Source organism: Triticum urartu, unplaced genomic scaffold (genome assembly GCF_056163025.1).
Source record: "Triticum urartu cultivar PI428250 unplaced genomic scaffold, HENAU_Tu73 scaffold2, whole genome shotgun sequence".
Lineage (NCBI taxonomy): Eukaryota > Viridiplantae > Streptophyta > Magnoliopsida > Poales > Poaceae > Triticum > Triticum urartu.
In genome coordinates, this window is record NW_028260368.1 from 8759383 (window position 1) to 8779077 (window position 19695).

The following is a 19695-nucleotide window of genomic DNA, read 5'->3' on the forward strand; positions in this document are numbered from 1 at the left end:
ATCTCTTATCTCCCGCTATTGGGGATCCTATTTGCGTACCAACCCAAGACATGCTTATCGGGCTTTATGTATTAACGATTGGAAAGCGTCGAGGTATTTGTGCAAATAGATATAATAGTTGCAGAAACTACCCAAATCTAAAAGTAAATTACAATAATAATAATAATTTTAAATATAGGAAAGATAAAGAACCCCATTTTTCTAGTTCTTATGATGCACTGGGAGCTTATAGACAAAAACTAATCAGTTTAGATAGTCCCTTGTGGCTACGATGGAACCTGGATCAACGCGTCATTGGGTCAAGAGAAGTTCCGATTGAAGTTCAATATGAATCTTTGGGGACTTATCATGAGATTTATGCCCACTATCTAATAATGGGAAATAGAAAAAAAGAAATTCGTTCGATATACATTCGAACCACTCTTGGTCATATTTCTTTTTATAGAGAAATAGAGGAAGCCATACAAGGATTTAGTCAGGCCTATTCATACACTACCTAAACAAGAAAGTTAGATTCGGCGATGCCCCTCCCCTTTCGGGGGGCATTCCGATTTCCCTAGTATCATCATTATTTGCCACGCGAATCCAGATTGAGATTGAGGCAATTAAGTTAATTAAATTTTCGAATCACTGACTCAGGCCCATTGTCGAATCCTACTCAGCAATTGTCGAATCCTACTCAGCCGAAAAGGGGGTACTTATGTATGGCGGAACGGGCCAATCTGGTCTTTCATAATAAAGAGATAGACGGAACTGGTATGAAACGACTTATTAGCAGATTAATAGATCATTTTGGAATGGGATATACATCCCATATACTGGATCAACTAAAGACTCTGGGCTTCCATCAAGCCACTACTACATCGATTTCGTTAGGAATCGAGGATCTTTTAACAATACCCTCTAAGGGATGGTTAGTCCAAGACGCGGAACAACAGAGTTTTCTTTTGGAGAAACACTATTATTATGGGGCTGTACACGCGGTAGAAAAATTACGCCAATCTGTTGAGATATGGTATGCGACAAGTGAATATTTGAAACAAGAAATGAATTCAAATTTTCGGATAACGGATCCTTCTAATCCAGTCTATCTAATGTCTTTTTCAGGAGCCAGAGGAAATGCATCTCAAGTACACCAATTAGTAGGTATGAGAGGATTAATGTCGGACCCTCAAGGACAAATGATTGATTTACCTATTCAAAGCAATTTACGCGAGGGACTTTCTTTGACAGAATATATAATTTCCTGCTATGGAGCCCGCAAAGGGGTTGTAGATACTGCTGTGCGAACAGCAGATGCTGGATATCTTACACGTAGACTTGTTGAAGTAGTTCAACATATTATTGTGCGTAGAAGAGATTGTGGTACTATCCGAGGTATTTCTGTAAGTCCTCAAAATGGGATGACGGAAAAACTTTTTGTCCAAACACTAATTGGTCGTGTATTAGCAGACGATATATATATCGGTTCACGATGCATTGCCGCGCGAAATCAAGATATTGGAATTGGATTAGTCAATCGATTCATAACTGCCTTTCGAGCACAACCATTTCGAGCACAACCAATATATATTAGAACCCCCTTTACTTGCCGAAGCACTTCTTGGATCTGTCAATTATGCTATGGCCGGAGTCCTACTCATAGTGATCTGGTCGAATTGGGAGAAGCCGTAGGTATTATTGCAGGTCAATCAATTGGGGAGCCAGGGACTCAACTAACATTAAGAACTTTTCATACTGGCGGAGTATTCACAGGGGGTACTGCCGACCTTGTACGATCCCCTTCGAATGGAAAAATAAAATTCAATGAGAATTTGGTTCACCCCACACGTACCCGTCATGGGCAGCCTGCTTTTCTATGTTATATAGACTTGCATGTAACTATTCAGAGTCAAGATATTCTATATAGTGTGAATATTCCCTCAAAAAGCTTGATTCTAGTGCAAAATGATCAATATGTAAAATCCGAACAAGTAATTGCGGAGATTCGTGCCGGAACGTCCACTTTACATTTTAAAGAAAGGGTACAAAAGCATATTTATTCTGAATCAGACGGCGAAATGCACTGGAGTACTGATGTTTACCATGCGCCCGAATATCAATATGGTAATCTTCGCCGATTACCAAAAACAAGCCATTTATGGATATTGTCAGTAAGTATGTGCAGATCCAGTATAGCGTCTTTTTCACTCCACAAGGATCAAGATCAAATGAATACTTATGGTAAAAAAGATAGGGAAATTCTTGATTATTCAACGTCGGATCGAATCATGTCCAATGGCCATTGGAATTTTATCTATCCTTCTATTTTTCAAGATAATTCAGATTTGTTGGCGAAAAAGCGAAGAAATAGGTTCGTCATTCCATTACAATATCATCAAGAACAAGAGAAAGAACTAATATCCTGTTTTGGGATTTCGATTGAAATCCCCCTTATGGGTGTTTTACGTAGAAATACTATTTTTGCTTATTTTGACGATCCCCGATACAGAAAAGATAAAAAGGGTTCAGGAATTGTTAAATTTAGATATAGGACCCTAGAAGAAGAATATAGGACTCGAGCGGAAGACTCAGAAGAGGAATATGAGACCCTAGAAGACGAATACAGGACCCGAGAGGACGAATATGAATATGAAACCCTAGAAGAATCTAAATATGGAATCCTAGAAGACGAATACGAATATGAAACCCTAGAAGACGAATATGGGAGCCCAGAAAACGAATATGGGAACCCAGAGAACGAATATAGGACTTTAGAGAAAGACTCAGAAGAGGAATATGGGAGCCCAGAGAGCAAATATAGGACCCAAGAGGACGAATATGGAACTCTAGAGGAAGACTCAGAAGACGAATATGGCAGCCCCGGGGAAAGCGCAGAGGAAAAATATGGTACTTTAGAGGAAGACTCAGAAGAAGATTCAGAGGACGAATACGAGAGCCCAGAGGAAGATTCCATCTTAAAAAAAGAGGGTTTGATTGAGCATCGAGGAACAAAAGAATTTAGTCTAAAATACCAAAAAGAAGTAGATCGGTTTTTTTTCATTCTTCAAGAACTTCATATCTTGCCGAGATCTTCATCCCTAAAGATACTTGACAATAGTATTATTGGAGTGAATACACAACTCACAAAAAATACAAGAAGTCGACTAGGCGGACTGGTCCGAGTGAAGAGAAAAAAAAGCCATACGGAACTCAAAATATTTTCCGGAGATATTCATTTTCCTGAAGAGGCGGATAAGATATTAGGTGGCTGTTTGATACCGCCAGAAAGACAAAAAAAAGATTCTAAGGAATCAAAAAAAAGGAAAAATTGGGTCTATGTTCAACGGAAAAAAATTCTCAAGAGCAAGGAAAAGTATTTTGTTTCCGTTCGCCCTACAGTGGCATATGAAATGGACGAAGGAAGAAATTTAGCAACACTTTTCCCGCAGGATCTCTTGCAAGAAGAAAATAATCTCCAAATTCGACTTGTCAATTTTATTTCTCATGAAAATAGCAAGTTAACTCAAAGAATTTATCACACAAATAGTCAATTTGTTAGAACTTGCTTAGTAGTGAATTGGGAACAAGAAGAAAAAGAAAAGGCTGGTGCTTCCCTTGTTGAGGTAAGAGCAAATGATCTTATTCGCGATTTCCTAAGAATTGAGTTAGTCAAGTCCACTATTTCGTATACACGAAAAAGGTATGGTAGGACAAGTGCAGGACCGATTCCCCATAATAGGTTAGATCGCGCCAATATCAATTCTTTTTATTCCAAGGCGAAGATTGAATCACTTAGCCAACATCCAGAAGCTATTGGCACTTTGTTGAATCGAAATAAAGAATACCACTCTTTGATGATTTTGTCGGCATCCAACTGTTCTCGAATTGGTTTATTCAAGAATTCAAAACATCCCAATGCGATAAAAGAATGGAATCCTAGAATTCCTATTCGAGAAATTTTTGGGCCCTTAGGCGCTATTGTAGCTAGTATATCGCATTTTTCTTCATCTTACTATTTACTAACGCATAATAAAATCCTGTTAAAAAAATATTTGTTCGTTGACAATTTAAAACAAACCTTCCAAGTACTTCAAGAACTTAAATACTCTTTAATAGATGAAAATAAAAGGATTTCTAATTTCGATAGTAACATAATGTTGGATCCATTCCTTTTGAATTGTCACTTTGTCCATCATGATTCTTGGGAAGAGACATTGGCAATAATTCACCTTGGACAATTTATTTGTGAAAATGTATGTCTATTTAAATCGCACATAAAAAAATCCGGTCAAATTTTCATTGTAAATATGAATTCCTTTGTTATAAGAGCAGCTAAACCTTATTTGGCCACTACAGGAGCAACTGTTAATGGTCATTATGGAGAAATCCTTTACAAGGGAGATAGGTTAGTTACGTTTATATATGAAAAATCGAGATCTAGTGACATAACGCAAGGTCTTCCAAAAGTGGAACAAATCTTTGAAGCGCGTTCAATTGATTCATTATCCCCGAATCTCGAAAGGAGAATTGAGGATTGGAATGAGCGTATACCAAGAATTCTTGGGGTCCCTTGGGGATTCTTGATTGGAGCTGAGCTAACCATAGCCCAAAGTCGTATCTCTTTGGTTAATAAAATCCAAAAGGTTTATCGATCCCAAGGGGTACAGATCCATAATAGACATATAGAGATTATTATACGCCAAGTAACATCAAAAGTGCGGGTTTCCGAAGATGGAATGTCTAATGTTTTTTCGCCTGGGGAATTAATCGGACTATTGCGAGCGGAACGAGCAGGACGAGCTTTGGATGAATCGATCTATTATCGGGCAATCTTATTGGGAATAACAAGGGCTTCCCTGAATACCCAAAGTTTCATATCTGAAGCAAGTTTTCAAGAAACTGCTCGAGTTTTAGCAAAAGCTGCCCTACGAGGTCGCATTGATTGGTTGAAAGGCTTGAAAGAAAACGTAGTTCTGGGGGGGATTATACCTGTTGGTACCGGATTCCAAAAATTTGTGCATCGTTCCCCACAAGACAAGAACCTTTATTTCGAAATAAAAAAAAAAAATCTATTCGCGTCGGAAATGAGAGATTTTTTGTTTCTCCATACAGAATTAGTTTCTTCAGATTCTGACGTAACAAACAATTTTTATGAGACATAAGAACCCCCATAAAAATATTTTTTACTTTACTAGACTTTTGAACTTAGAACACTAACAGGTCAAATTTTAGATTTTTAAGATTTTTATTTTAATAAGTAAAACAAGTCAGTTAATTCATTAAGGTGGTTATGTTTATACCATGTATCAATGGCCAACTCTTATCTTAGTACAAGGTTCTCTCGGAACAATTATTATTTATTTCAAGCTATTTCGGATCTTTCTTAATCTTCAAAAAGAACTAAATTCCGTAATGGAATGGTAGGATTAAAAAAAAGGAAGTGTGGAAAAAATGACAAGAAGATATTGGAACATTAATTTGAAAGAGATGATAGAAGCAGGAGTTCATTTTGGTCATGGTATTAAGAAATGGAATCCTAAAATGGCCCCTTACATTTCGGCAAAGCGTAAAGGTACTCATATTATAAATCTCGCTAGAACGGCTCGTTTTTTATCAGAAGCTTGTGATTTAGTTTTTGATGCAGCAAGTCAGGGAAAAAGTTTCTTAATTGTTGGTACCAAAAAAAGAGCAACAGATTTAGTAGCATCAGCTGCAATAAGGGCTCGTTGTCATTATGTTAATAAAAAGTGGTTCAGTGGTATGTTAACGAATTGGTCGATTACGAAAACTAGACTTTCTCAATTTAGAGACTTAAGAGCAGAAGAAAAAATGGGAAAATTCCACCATCTCCCAAAAAGAGATGTGGCAATCTTGAAGAGAAAATTATCTACTTTGCAAAGGTATCTCGGCGGGATCAAATATATGACGAGATTGCCAGACATTGTGATCGTCCTTGATCAGCAAAAAGAGTATATAGCTCTTCGGGAATGTGCCATTTTGGGGATTCCTACTATTTCTTTAGTCGATACAAATTGTGACCCGGATCTCGCGAATATATCGATTCCAGCCAACGATGACACTATGACTTCAATTCGATTGATTCTTAACAAATTAGTATTTTCAATTTGTGAGGGCCGTTCTCTCTATATAAGAAATCGTTGATTAAGAATATATAGTGAATTCTTGGGCAACTGCGTAAATTTATGGAATCACTTACTTTACTATATCTTTTTTTTTGCATAGAATTTTTTTTGCATAGAAAAAAGAAGGGGAATATTGATATATATTAGAGGGTATTGATATATATTATGATCTGATGTGCTTTCTTGGTATCCTAAATATAAGATTAATACTTCAAGTTGCTGAGTTGAGAAAGAGATGGTTGAATCAAAAGAATTCCTTTTTTGAAGTTCAATTTTTATCAGAGGACAATATGAATATTATACCTTGTTCCATTAAAACACTCAAGGGTGTTATACGATATATCGGGTGTAGAAGTAGGCCAACACTTCTATTGGCAAATAGGAGGTTTCCAAATTCATGCCCAAGTACTCATCACTTCTTGGGTCGTAATTACTATCTTGCTAGGTTCAGTTGTCATAGCTGTTCGGAATCCACAAACCATCCCGACCGACGGTCAGAATTTTTTTGAATATGTCCTTGAGTTTATTCGAGACTTGAGCAAAACTCAGATTGGAGAAGAATATGGTCCCTGGGTTCCCTTTATTGGAACTATGTTCCTTTTTATTTTTGTTTCGAATTGGTCGGGTGCTCTTTTACCTTGGAAAATTATAGAGTTACCCCATGGGGAATTAGCAGCGCCCACGAATGATATAAATACTACTGTTGCTTTAGCTTTACTCACGTCAGCGGCATATTTTTATGCTGGTCTTAGCAAAAAAGGATTGAGCTATTTCGAGAAATATATTAAACCAACTCCAATCCTTTTACCAATTAACATCCTAGAAGATTTCACAAAACCATTATCGCTTAGCTTTCGACTTTTCGGGAATATATTGGCGGATGAATTAGTCGTTGTTGTTCTTGTTTCTTTAGTCCCCTTAGTAATCCCTATACCGGTCATGTTTCTTGGATTATTTACAAGCGGTATTCAAGCTCTTATTTTTGCAACATTAGCCGCAGCCTATATAGGTGAATCCATGGAGGGTCATCATTGAATTGACTCTTTTTGGAAATAGTATTTTTTTTTTTTGCAGCTTAGCTCAATTCATGCATGGTTCCAGATAATCTGCTTGGTTGCAAAAAAATAGTTAGAAATGCGTATGAATATATAGCCTAGAGTTGTAGGAGAGAGAATAGAATAGACTATATTATGGAATTTTCAAAGTATATATGCATTAAGGAGGGTGGAGTCAGGCTAGATCTATACTATAATATCCTTAATGTCTATAAGTGGAGTCCTCTTTTATGCAGGTTTCCACTTTAAGCAATGATTTTAGAATCCGATTCAATAGAAAATGAGAAAATATGCAAACAAAATAGAAGAAACAAATGTATATATATAGGATATTATATTATATATTCCTAGGTTAGATTCATTATCTAATCCGATATATGGATATGGAATTCCCTTCTATGTAGTTCGGACAATTCACATTATCATTTCAATTTGATTTCAATTTGTACTTTTTAGTTACTTTACTTCTCCCCAATAGAGCTTAGAAGTAAGAATTTATTGGTTGATTGTATCCTTAACCATTTCTTTTTTTTGACACGAGGAACTACTCACCATGAATCCACTAATTGCTGCTGCTTCTGTTATTGCTGCTGGATTGGCCGTAGGGCTTGCTTCTATTGGACCTGGAGTTGGTCAAGGTACTGCTGCAGGACAAGCTGTAGAAGGTATTGCGAGACAGCCAGAAGCAGAAGGTAAAATACGAGGTACTTTATTGCTTAGTCTAGCTTTTATGGAAGCTTTAACAATTTATGGACTAGTTGTGGCACTAGCGCTTTTATTTGCGAACCCTTTTGTTTAATCTTAAAAAAAAAATTCTTTCGATTTCGATTAGATACTTTTTTCTTTTTTTAGTAAATTGGTATTTGCTTCCACAATTCCAATTATATCAATACTTTATTTAATTTACTCCTATTTATTACTCCTGGAATTATCTATTTATCGGGACAGATAATACCCCATTCTAGGAAGGGCTGAGTTGAGTATTATTAATTTAGAAGATATGCTCACCTTCTTATTTCCCGTCCTTAGTTTAGGAAAGTGGAAAGTTTTTTCCTTTTATTTTAGGAATTTTGGGAACAGAACATTTCAACAAAGGAAGTCTTTCACCGGTCAAACAAGACGTAAGACTTAATCTAAAAGAAATTACTAGATTGAATCTATTTGCATTAAAAAAACCGATCAAAAAAGGGCGAGCGAAGTAAGTGATCGAAAAACTTTGTTCTTTGTTCGTCCTATCTATAAGAGGAGAGCATATGAAAAATGTAACCCATTCTTTCGTTTTTTTAGCTCACTGGCCATCCGCTGGCAGTTTCGGGCTTAATACCGATATTTTAGCAACAAATCTAATAAATCTAACTGTAGTGGTTGGTGTTTTGATTTTTTTGGAAAGGGAGTGTGTGCGAGTTGTCTATTTCAAGAATAGATTGGATCTATCCGGCTTGCACTTTATAATATTTTTTAGTATTTTTCGGATAAATAAGAAAAGGGTGCACGATCTCGACGAATTACTTCTGAATAAATTCAGAAATCATATGAAGAACCATAGCATTTCGCGACTCATTGGTAAATCAACTTTGATTCTCTATAAACCAAGAATGTGAGACCATTAACACGGTTAAAGCTAAACTGCTTGAAGTCCAGGCAAAAAGAGGTACTCTTTCTACAACAATATTAGTATTCGTACCAATTTAAACGGGAAATAGCTAATGTAAAATTTATCTGATATAGAACACTCATATCGATAAAATGGTTTGAACTATTTACTAGAAAAAAAAGGGGGGCACCCTGCCCTTTTTTAACCAATGCCGAATCGACGACCTATGTATAAAAAGAGAAATTTTTTGGATTTGAAGAAAAAAAAAATAAAAAAGAATTCTATTAATTTTCATTTTCCATTTATTTAGTTAGTTTTTCTTAATGAAATTGAAATTATTAACTAGAGGGGCAAATAAAAATAAAGAAACAACTTTGCTGACCATGATATATTTTTATCTAGGCGGAAGAGTCCTCTTAATATTTAATCTAGTCTTATATAGGTTTCGGTATATTGAAATATAAACATAAAAAAGAAGATAGAGGATAGGCTCATTACTTAAAAAAAAGATATGGAAATAGCTATAGAAAAAAAAAAAGGAGCGTGAGAGCCAAATGAATCGAAAGATTCATGTTTGGTTCGGAAGAGATCATAAAAGTTGTAAACTTACAAAATAATCTACTTTCATTAAAAGATTTATTAGATAATCGAAAACAGAGGATCTTGAGTACTATTCGAAATTCAGAAGAATTGCGTAGAGGGACCATTGAGCAACTCGAAAAAGCTCGGATTCGATTACAGAAAGTCGAACTAGAAGCGGATGAGTATCGAATGAATGGATACTCTGAGATAGAACGAGAAAAAGCAAATTTGATTAATGCTACTTCTATAGTTTGGAACAATTGGAAAAGTCTAAAAACGAAACCCTTTATTTGAAAAACAAAGGGCAATGATCAGGTCCGACAGCGGTTTTCCAACAGGCCGTACAAGGAGCTCTAGGAACTCTGAATAGTTGTTTGAATACCGAGTTACATTTCCGTACGATTCGTGCTAATATTGGCATTCTCGGGTCCCTGGAATGGAAGAAATAATTAAATTAATTAGGCTTGAACTTCTACTTTCGTTTAGAATTTAGGCATTATTTTTCCCCTTGCTTCCGAAAAAGAGTCAAGAAACACTAATGGCAACCCTTCGAGTCGACGAAATTCATAAAATTCTCCGCGAACGTATTGAACAATATAATAGGAAAGTAGGGATTGAGAATATAGGTCGCGTAGTTCAAGTGGGGGATGGATTGCTCGTATTATAGGTCTTGGTGAAATAATGTCAGGTGAATTAGTCGAATTTGCAGAAGGTACTAGGGGTATTGCTCTGAATTTGGAATCCAAAAATGTTGGGATTGTATTAATGGGCGATGGGTTGATGATACAAGAGGGAAGTTTTGTAAAAGCAACAGGAAGAATTGCTCAGATACCGTGAGTGAGGCTTACTTGGGTCGTGTTGTAAATGCTCTGGCTAAACCTATTGATGGAAAGGCGAAATTATAGCTTCCGAATCTCGCTTAATTGAATCTCCTGCTCCAAGTATAATTTCCAGGCCGTTCCGTATACGAACCTCTTCAAACAGGGCTTATTGCTATCGATTCGATGATCCCTATAGGGCGCGGTCAGCGAGAGTTAATTATTGGGGACAGACAGACTGGCAAAACAGCAGTAGCCACAGATACAATTCTCAATCAAAAAGGGCAAGGTGTAATATGTGTTTATGTAGCTATCGGTCAAAGAGCATCCTCCGTAGCTCAAGTAGTAACTACTTTCCATGAGGAGGGGCCATGGAATACACTATTGTAGTAGCTGAAATGGCGGATTCACCTGCTACATTACAATACCTCGCTCCTTATACGGGAGCAGCCCTGGCTGAGTATTTTATGTACCGCGAACGGCATACTTTAATAATTTATGATGATCTCTCCAAACAGGCACAAGCTTATCGCCAAATGTCCCTTCTATTAAGAAGACCTCCCGGACGTGAGGCTTATCCAGGGGATGTTTTTTATTTGCATTCACGCCTTTTAGAAAGAGCCGCTAAATTAAATTCTCTTTTAGGCGAAGGAAGTATGACCGCTTTACCAATAGTTGAGACTCAATCTGGAGACGTTTCCGCCTATATTCCTACTAATGTAATCTCCATTACAGATGGACAAATATTCTTATCTGCGGATCTATTCAATGCCGGAATTCGACCCGCTATTAATGTGGGTATTTCTGTTTCCAGAGTAGGATCCGCGGCTCAATTAAAGCCATGAAACAAGTAGCTGGCAAATCAAAATTGGAACTAGCGCAATTCGCAGAGTTACAAGCCTTTGCACAATTCGCCTCTGCTCTCGATAAAACAAGTCAGAATCAATTGGCAAGGGGTCGACGATTAGGGAATGCTTAAACAATCCCAGGCAAATCCTCTCCCAGTGGAAGAGCAGATAGCTACTATTTATACCGGAACAAGAGGATATCTTGATTCGTTAGAAATTGAACAGGTAAATAAATTTCTGGATGAGTTACGTAAACATCTAAAAGATACTAAACCTCAATTCCAAGAAATTATATCTTCTAGCAAGACATTCACCGAGCAAGCGGAATCCTTTTGAAGGAAGCTATTCAGGAACAGCTGGAACGGTTTTCTCTTCAGTAACAAATAAATTTTGCATGTCTACTCTTGTTAGTAGAATAGAATCGTTGAGAAAGCTTTTTCATTTGAATCATGCAAAAAAGTTTCTTTGTTTTTAGTTTAGTATAGTTATTTAAAGAATAGATAGAAATAAGATTGCGTCCAATAGGATTTGAACCTATACCAAAGGTTTAGAAGACCTCTGTCCTATCCATTAGACAATGGACGCTTTTCTTTCATATTTTATTCTTTCTTTTATTTTTTTGCTTCTCCGAGAAAAAACTGTTAGACCAAAACTCTTTTAGGAAATCAAAAAATCCAGATACAAATGCATGATGTATATATTATATCATGCATATATCATAAAGAAGGAGTATGGAGGCGGTAGTGGGAATCGAACCCGCAACCCCAAGGTTATGAGCCTTATGAGCTACCAAACTGCTCTATACTCTTAAACTAAAGAGGGGTAACTAGTGGATAAAAGAGGGTTGGATACGCCCCTCTACCAATATCTATACAAATAGAATAGTCCATTTATACAGAATGGTAAAGAGGGCTCCTCTATGATTATCAATTCCAGAAATCCATACAAATACGAAAGGGTATTTTATCCTTACCAACTGGATCTTGTTGCACCCGGTAACAAACATTCATAAACCATTTCTCGAAGTACGTGTCCGGATAGCCCAAAATGTCGATAGTTAGCTCTAGGTCTTCCGGTCAAAAAACAACGTCGATGAAGGCGTGTAGGTGCACTATTACGCGGTAGGGATTGCAATTTTTCTCGCATTTCGTTTTTTCACTCAAACTCAAGGGAGAAACTTTGCTTCTTATCTTTTTTTTTAAAGATTGACGAATCAAATGATATTTCTGTTCTAATTTCTGCCGCTTCTTCTCCCTCTGAATCAACTTTTTTTTGCCATAATGTGTCGTTGCTATTATTACCAAGTATACGGTTCTAATCCTAGATGGAAAAATAAATAGAAAAAGAAATCTAAAAAGGCAGATCCTCCCTCTCTATCAAGAGTAATGAACTAGGTGCTGATACAGTACAAAAAAACAAACTAAATTAACCAAACTTGCCTGATGTTGAGGCAATCAAGAAAGCTGCATAAGTGAATATATAACCCACGGAAAAGTGAGCTAATCCAACCAATCTTGCTTGCACAATGGAAAGAGCCACGGGCTTATCTCTCCAGCGAATTAAATTAGCTAAAGGTGTGCGTTCATGGAGCCCATGCTAAAGTCTCAATTAATTCCTGCCAATACCCCGCCAGGGAAATTAAGAACATAAATCCAGTAGCCCAAACAAGATGTCCAAATAAGAACATCCACGCCCATACCGATAAACTATTCATCCCAAAAGGATTATATCCATTGATAAGTTGTGAAGAGTTTAACCATAGGTAATCTCTTAACCATCCCATCAAATAAGTGGAGGATTCATTAAATTGTGAAACGTTGCCCTGCCATAATGTGATATGTTTCCAATGCCAATAAAAAGTAACCCACCCAATGGTATTTAACATCCAGAAAACTGCCAAATAAAATGCGTCCCAAGCAGATATATCACAAGTACCGCCGCGCCCTGGGCCGTCACAAGGAAAACTATATCCCAAAATCCTTTATATCCAAAATCCTTTTTATCTGGCATTAATTTGGAACCGCGTGCATCTAAAGCGCCCTTTACTAAAATCAATGTAGTTGTATGCAAACCTAGAGCAATAGCATGATGAACCAAGAAATCCCCAGGTCCTATTGTTAAGAAAAGCGAATTACTATTCTCATTAACAGCATTCAACCATCCGGGCAACCATAGGCTTCGACCCGCATTGAAAGCGGGGCCATTCGTTGAAGATAAGAGTATATCGAACCCATATGTCGTCTTGCCATGAGCAGATTGTATCCATTGGGCAAATATAGGTTCGATCAAGATTTGCTTTTCTGGAGTACCAAAAGCAAGCATGACGTCGTTATGAACATAAAGGCCCAAGGTATGGAATCCTAGAAAGAGGCTAGCCCAACTTAAATGAGATATGATAGCTTCTTTATGGTCTAACATTCTTGCCAATACATTATCCTCATTCTGTTCCGGATTGTAATCCCTAATGAAAAAAATAGCTCCATGAGCAAAAGCCCCTGTCATGATGAACCCTGCAATATATTGGTGATGAGTATATAAAGCAGCTTGAGTAGTAAAGTCTTGTGCTATGAATGCATAAGGAGGTAAAGAGTACATATGTTGAGCTACTAAGGAAGTAATAACCCCTAAAGAAGCTAGAGCAAGACCTAACTGAAAATGAATCGAATTGTTGATTGTGTCATAAAGGCCCTTATGCCCACGCCCTAATCGACCCCCCGGAGGAGTATGCGCTTCTAAAAGATCTTTAATACTGTGCCCAATTCCGAAGTTAGTTCGATACATGTGACCGGCAATGAGAAAAATAAATGCAATAGCTAAATGATGGTGAGCCATATCGGTCAGCCACAAACTTTGTGTTTGTGGATGGAATCCCCCAAGAAGAGTTAGAATGGCAGTTCCCGCTCCTTGAGCGGTACCAAATAAATGATTACTCGAATCAGGGTTTTGGGCATAAAGATTCCATTGACCCGTCAAAAGGGGTCCCAACCCCTGGGGATAGGGTAATACATCTAAGAAATTATTCCATCGAACGTACTCCCCCCTGGATGCGGGAATAGCAACATGAACTAAATGTCCTGTCCAAGCCAAAGAACTTACCCCGAAAAGTCCTGACAAATGATGATTGAGACGAGATTCCGCGTTTTTGAACCACGAAAGGCTTGGTTTCCATTTGGGTTGTAGATGTAACCAACCCGCTATTAAGGACAGCGTAGAAAGAAATAATAGAAAAAGAGCTCCAGTATAAAGATCCTCATTGGTGCGTAATCCTATTGTATACCACCACTGATAAACTCCAGAATAAGCAATATTCACTGGACCAGCAGCACCTCCTCGAGTAAAGGCTTCCACAGCGGGTTGACCAAAATGAGGATCCCAAATCGCATGAGCAATAGGTCTTACGTGTAAAGGATCCTGTATCCATGATTCAAAATTTCCTTGCCAAGCTACATGAAACAGATTTCCGGACGTCCATAGAAAGATTATTGCTAATTGCCCAAAGTGAGAAGCAAAAATGTTCTGATAAAGACGTTCTTCAGTAATATCATCATGACTTTCGAAATCATGTGCGGTAGCAATACCAAACCAAATACGACGAGTAGTGGGGTCCTGAGCTAAGCCTTGGCTAAACCTGGGAAATCTTAATTCCATAATGCCTTTCAAATCCTCCTAGCCACTATCCTACTGCAATAATTCTCGCTAAGAAGAATGCCCATGTCGTGGCAATTCCACCCAGAAGGTAATGGGTTACTCCTACAGCGCGTCCTTGTATAATGCTCAAGGCTCTAGGCTGAGTAGCAGGAGCAACTTTTAATTTGTTATGAGCCCAAACGATAGATTCAATGAGTTCTTGCCAATAACCACGGCCGCTGAATAAAAACATTAAACTGAAGGCCCAGACAAAATGAGCACCTAAGAAAAAAAGACCATATGCAGATAATGAAGAACCATAAGACTGAATGACTTGCGATGCCTGTGCCCACAAGAAATCTCGAAGCCACCCATTAATCGTAATGGAACTCTGTGCAAAGTTTCCCCCTGTAATATGAGTTACCACCCCTTGATCACTTATAGTACCCCAAACATCCGACTGCATTTTCCAACTGAAATGGAAAATGACTACCGAAATTGCATTGTACATCCAGAATAAACCTAAGAAAACATGATCCCAGGCGGATACTTGACATGTTCCCCCTCGGCCAGGCCCATCGCAAGGAAAGCGAAAACCTAGATTTGCTTTATCGGGTATCAAACGGGAACTCCGAGCAAATAAAACACCTTTCAAAAGTATTAATACAGTCACATGTATGGTAAATGCATGAATGTGATGGACTAAAAAATCTGCGGTTCCTAATGGAATAGGTAACAAAGCCACTTTGCCACCTACTGCTACTAACTCGCCGCCTCCCCACGTTAAGCTAGTACTTGTTGTTGCACCAGGAGCTGTTACGCCAGGCGCAGTAGCATGGATATTTTGTACCCATTGAGCAAAGATAGGTTGTAATTGTATGGCAGTATCCGAAAACATATCTTGTGGACGGCCTAAAGCACTCATGGTATCATTATGAATGTACAAGCCAAAACTGTGAAAACCTAGAAATATACATACCCAGTTAAGGTGGGATATGATTGCATCGCGGTGTCTAAGGACGCGATCTAATAGATCGTTGTATCGAGTAGTTGGATCATAGTCTCTTACCATAAAAATTGCTGCATGTGCAGCAGCACCGACTATTAGAAATCCGCCAATCCACATGTGGTGTGTGAACAAGGAAAGTTGTGTACCATAGTCAGTAGCTAGGTATGGATAGGGAGGCATAGAATACATATGATGAGCTACAACAATGGTTGTAGAGCCTAGCATAGCTAGGTTAAGAGATAATTGAGCATGCCATGACGTTGTTAAGATTTCATAAAGACCCTTATGGCCTTGTCCTGTAAATGGGCCCTTGTGAGCCTCCAAAATATCTTTAAGTCCATGGCCAATACCCCAATTGGTCCTATACATATGACCTGCGATTAGGAAAAGAATAGCAATAGCTAAATGATGGTGCGCAATATCGGTCAGCCAGAGACCACCGGTTACTGGATCTAGTCCTCCGCGAAAAGTCAGAAATTCTGCGTATTTGGACCAATTTAAAGTGAAAAAAGGGGTTGCTCCTTCGGCAAAACTAGGATAAAGTTGAGCCAAAAGGTCCCGATTCAAGATAAATTCATGAGGAAGTGGTATCTCTTTAGGATCCACCCCAGCGTCAAGAAATTGGTTAATTGGTAAAGATACATGAATTTGGTGCCCCGCCCAAGAAAGAGACCCAAGTCCTAATAATCCCGCTAAGTGGTGATTCAACATGGATTCTACATCTTGGAACCAGGCCAATTTGGGAGCGGCTTTGTGATAATGGAACCAACCAGCAAAAAGCATTAACGCTGCAAAAATCAATGCACCAATTGCAGTACAATAGAGTTGTAATTCACTAGTTATTCCAGATGCTCGCCAAAGCTGAAAAAAACCAGAGGTTATTTGGATTCCTCGGAAACCCCCGCCTACATCACCATTCAATATTTCTTGCCCTACTATAGGCCAAACTACCTGAGCACTGGGTCCAATGTGAGTAGGATCACTTAGCCATGCTTCATAATTGGAAAAACGGGCGCCATGAAAGTACATGCCACTCAACCAAAGAAAGATAATGGAAAGTTGCCCGAAATGAGCACTAAAGACTTTTCGAGAAATCTCCTCCAAATCACCAGTATGACTATCGAAATCGTGAGCATCAGCATGTAGGTTCCAGATCCAAGTGGTAGTATCAGGGCCCTTAGCTAGTGTTCTTGAGAAATGGCCGGGTCTGGCCCATTCCTCAAAAGATGTTTTTACAGGATCCCTATCCACAACAATTTTTACTTCTGGTTCCGGCGAACGAATAATCATTAAGTCCTCCTCTTTCCGGACAAGACATACAAAGAGACCCGCCAACTGTCTTTTTAGTGAATCTTTGAAAGATATATATTTTGAAAGATAGATTTTGAAAGATAGATTTTGAAAGATAGATATTGTGATTAGTTCTTTTCTTTACTATCTACCATCCTTCTATTTTTTTTTTAGTTATTCACTGGAGCAATTATATATTGAAGTCAATCCGAGGCAAGTGTTCGGGTCTATTATGACATAAAGATTAGGTGCCTAACGGACATTGTTTATCTTGAAAAACAAATATTTCTCGACGTAAGAAAAAAATCTTTTTTATTTTTAATTTAAGAAACTAGTGTATTTTTTTTGAGGGCATAAGCTCCTATCTATATCTACTTTCCTTGAGCATAATATAGGGTTTTTTATTTGATTCTAAATTCCAAGATAACTCATTAGAATTATTAATAAGATGGTCCTAATATATTAGCAATATTTAGATTGCCCCCTCTTTTTATTCACTTTATTACTTCTATTCTAGACCCTATCCCTATGGTTTATTCTTATGAAATATCATATAAAATAGAAGGTATAAGAAATGGATATAATGAAATTCTTGATTCGATCTTACGACCTAATTTATTTGATTAATGGATCAACAACCAAACCACCCATTTTATGAAAAAGAAGGAGCATGGTCTTATTCAAATTCAAAGCGCTTCGTAATCTTCAACCAGTTCTGTGCTTCAATATAATTTCCCGGAGTAAGCGCTATAGCTTGTTTCCAATATTCAGCAGCTTGATCAAACCAAGCTTCCGCAATTTCCGAATCACCCTGTAGAATGGCCTGTTCTCCTCGGTCGGAATAGGAAGTTCCTTCCCTTAGAACCGTACTTGAGAGTTTCCTACCTCATACGGCTCAGAAATTGCTATCTGAATTTCCCCTATCTTAACTGAATTCGATTTATCAAAAATCGATCCAATTTGTTCTTGGGTTAAGCAGAAGAAATTAATTACCTAAGTTTCAAACCCTAATTTTTATCAATAATCAGTTTGATCTTTTTTCCCACCTTCAGAAGAATGAAGCATAGATAGATATAGAGCCTTCGTTCAAATTTTCTGAGAGGTAACTATCCCGGTTTCATATATGAAATCTCTATAGAATCCTTGAAAAAGACTTTTTTCCATAAGAAAGAAAAAAGAACTTACTATCTTTGGGATCTGATACTACACCGCTGCTTAATCCCTTAGTGGATCGGCTCTATTACATAAGCGGATTCCTAAATTTTGCCCCATATCATGGGATAAGTAAGCAGTTTTTTTTAGTTGTATCGACCCAGTCGCTCACTAATTGATCTTTACGGTGCTTTCTCTATCAATTTGAGAAACTTTATCCATAGAGTAGTAGTATAGGCCATACTTTCTTCGTTTTTTGATTCTCGTGAAGTGTCCTTCCTTCCTACAGCTGATAGGGAAAAATCGTTGTTTTTACGATCCCTATGTAGAAAGCCCTTTTTTTCTAGTATTTACTAGAAAATTTGATCCTCTCTTTTTTTTTTTTCTTTCTATAGTGGAGATAGTCGCACGTAATGACAGATCACGGCCATATTATTAAAAGCTTGCGGTAAGAAGGGGTTTCGTTCTAGTGCCCGGAAATAATATTCCAAAGCCTTTGTATGCTCTCCATTGCTTGTGTGTATAAGGCCTATGTTATAGAGTATATAACTTCGATCATAGGGATCGATTTCTAGTCGCGTAGCTTCATAATAATTTTGCAAAGCTTCCGCATAATTTCCTTCGGATTGAGCCAACATCCGTTACGGTCGTTCATTCTATTCAAAAAATCTCCGTTCCAAAACCGTACATGAGGTTTTCATCTCATACGGCTCCTCCCTTCTGTACATAATAGTACTAAGCGAAATAATCTATAGAATCAAAATAGAATTAGTCCCGTCTCATTATGAACCGAAAGGGGCTGGTATTTTTCCAAGAAATCTCTAGCCAACCTTCCCACAAGAGGTTTTTCTTAACACCAATGAATTCTATTAATGCTAGAGGAAAACGATAGCTCCAATAATTTCTTTGTTCTCAACGCCTCCTATTTAGAGGAATTAGCTACTTCAACGATCTTTGATGGTTATAGGGGTATCCAAAGTACAAACCTGATGGTTGTTTGTTATCCCAACCATTCTTCCCAGCCCTGATACCGATCAGGAAAGGGGTAATTTCTAACAAAGTTTTTCTCTTGTTGATTCCTATTTCTAGGTGTAGTGCTTTTCTCCCCTATGCTGCCTACGGATACTAATAGAGTAGGATTGGCCTGTAATCCATACCATACCATATCCTGTAGGTGTAACCTTTCGCTCAATACTCAAATCTACAATTGAAGTATCTGAAGCCGCATCAATCGAGGATACACGACGGAAGGAATTGTTAGTTCGCCTCACCTTCCCGAAGCGTGGGTTTGTTTGCTTTACAAATTTGGTTCTCTCTATGCCAACCCCCCTCTCTTTTTCGTAAGACTGAGGTATAGGTAGGGCTAAAAAAAAGCAAAAAAAAGAGTCAAATCGCACCATCTCTATAATAAGTAAATGCCTTTTTTTCTCCTGAGGTTGTCGGAATTATTCGCAATAAAATATTGGCTACAATTGAGGAGGTCTTATCAATGAAATTTCCATTTCCACGGGATCTAGGCATAATTCCCAACCCATTCTATATAGAATTGTTTTCATTCCTTCACAAAATAACATAAAAACAAACACATTCGATTC

The 19695-nt window shown here is 37.8% G+C and overlaps 1 long non-coding RNA gene and 1 other non-coding gene across 2 annotated transcripts in view; both read right to left on the reverse strand.

Moving 5' to 3' along the window:
- LOC147952739 (uncharacterized) overlaps window positions 1–19695 on the reverse strand; it is a 142184-nt gene that overhangs the window by 60369 nt on the left and 62120 nt on the right. The gene's annotated exons all lie outside the window — the stretch shown is intronic.
- On the reverse strand, window positions 11536–11607 carry TRNAR-UCU (transfer RNA arginine (anticodon UCU)). Its single transcript has one exon. It is a non-coding gene; the product is annotated as a tRNA-Arg (tRNA).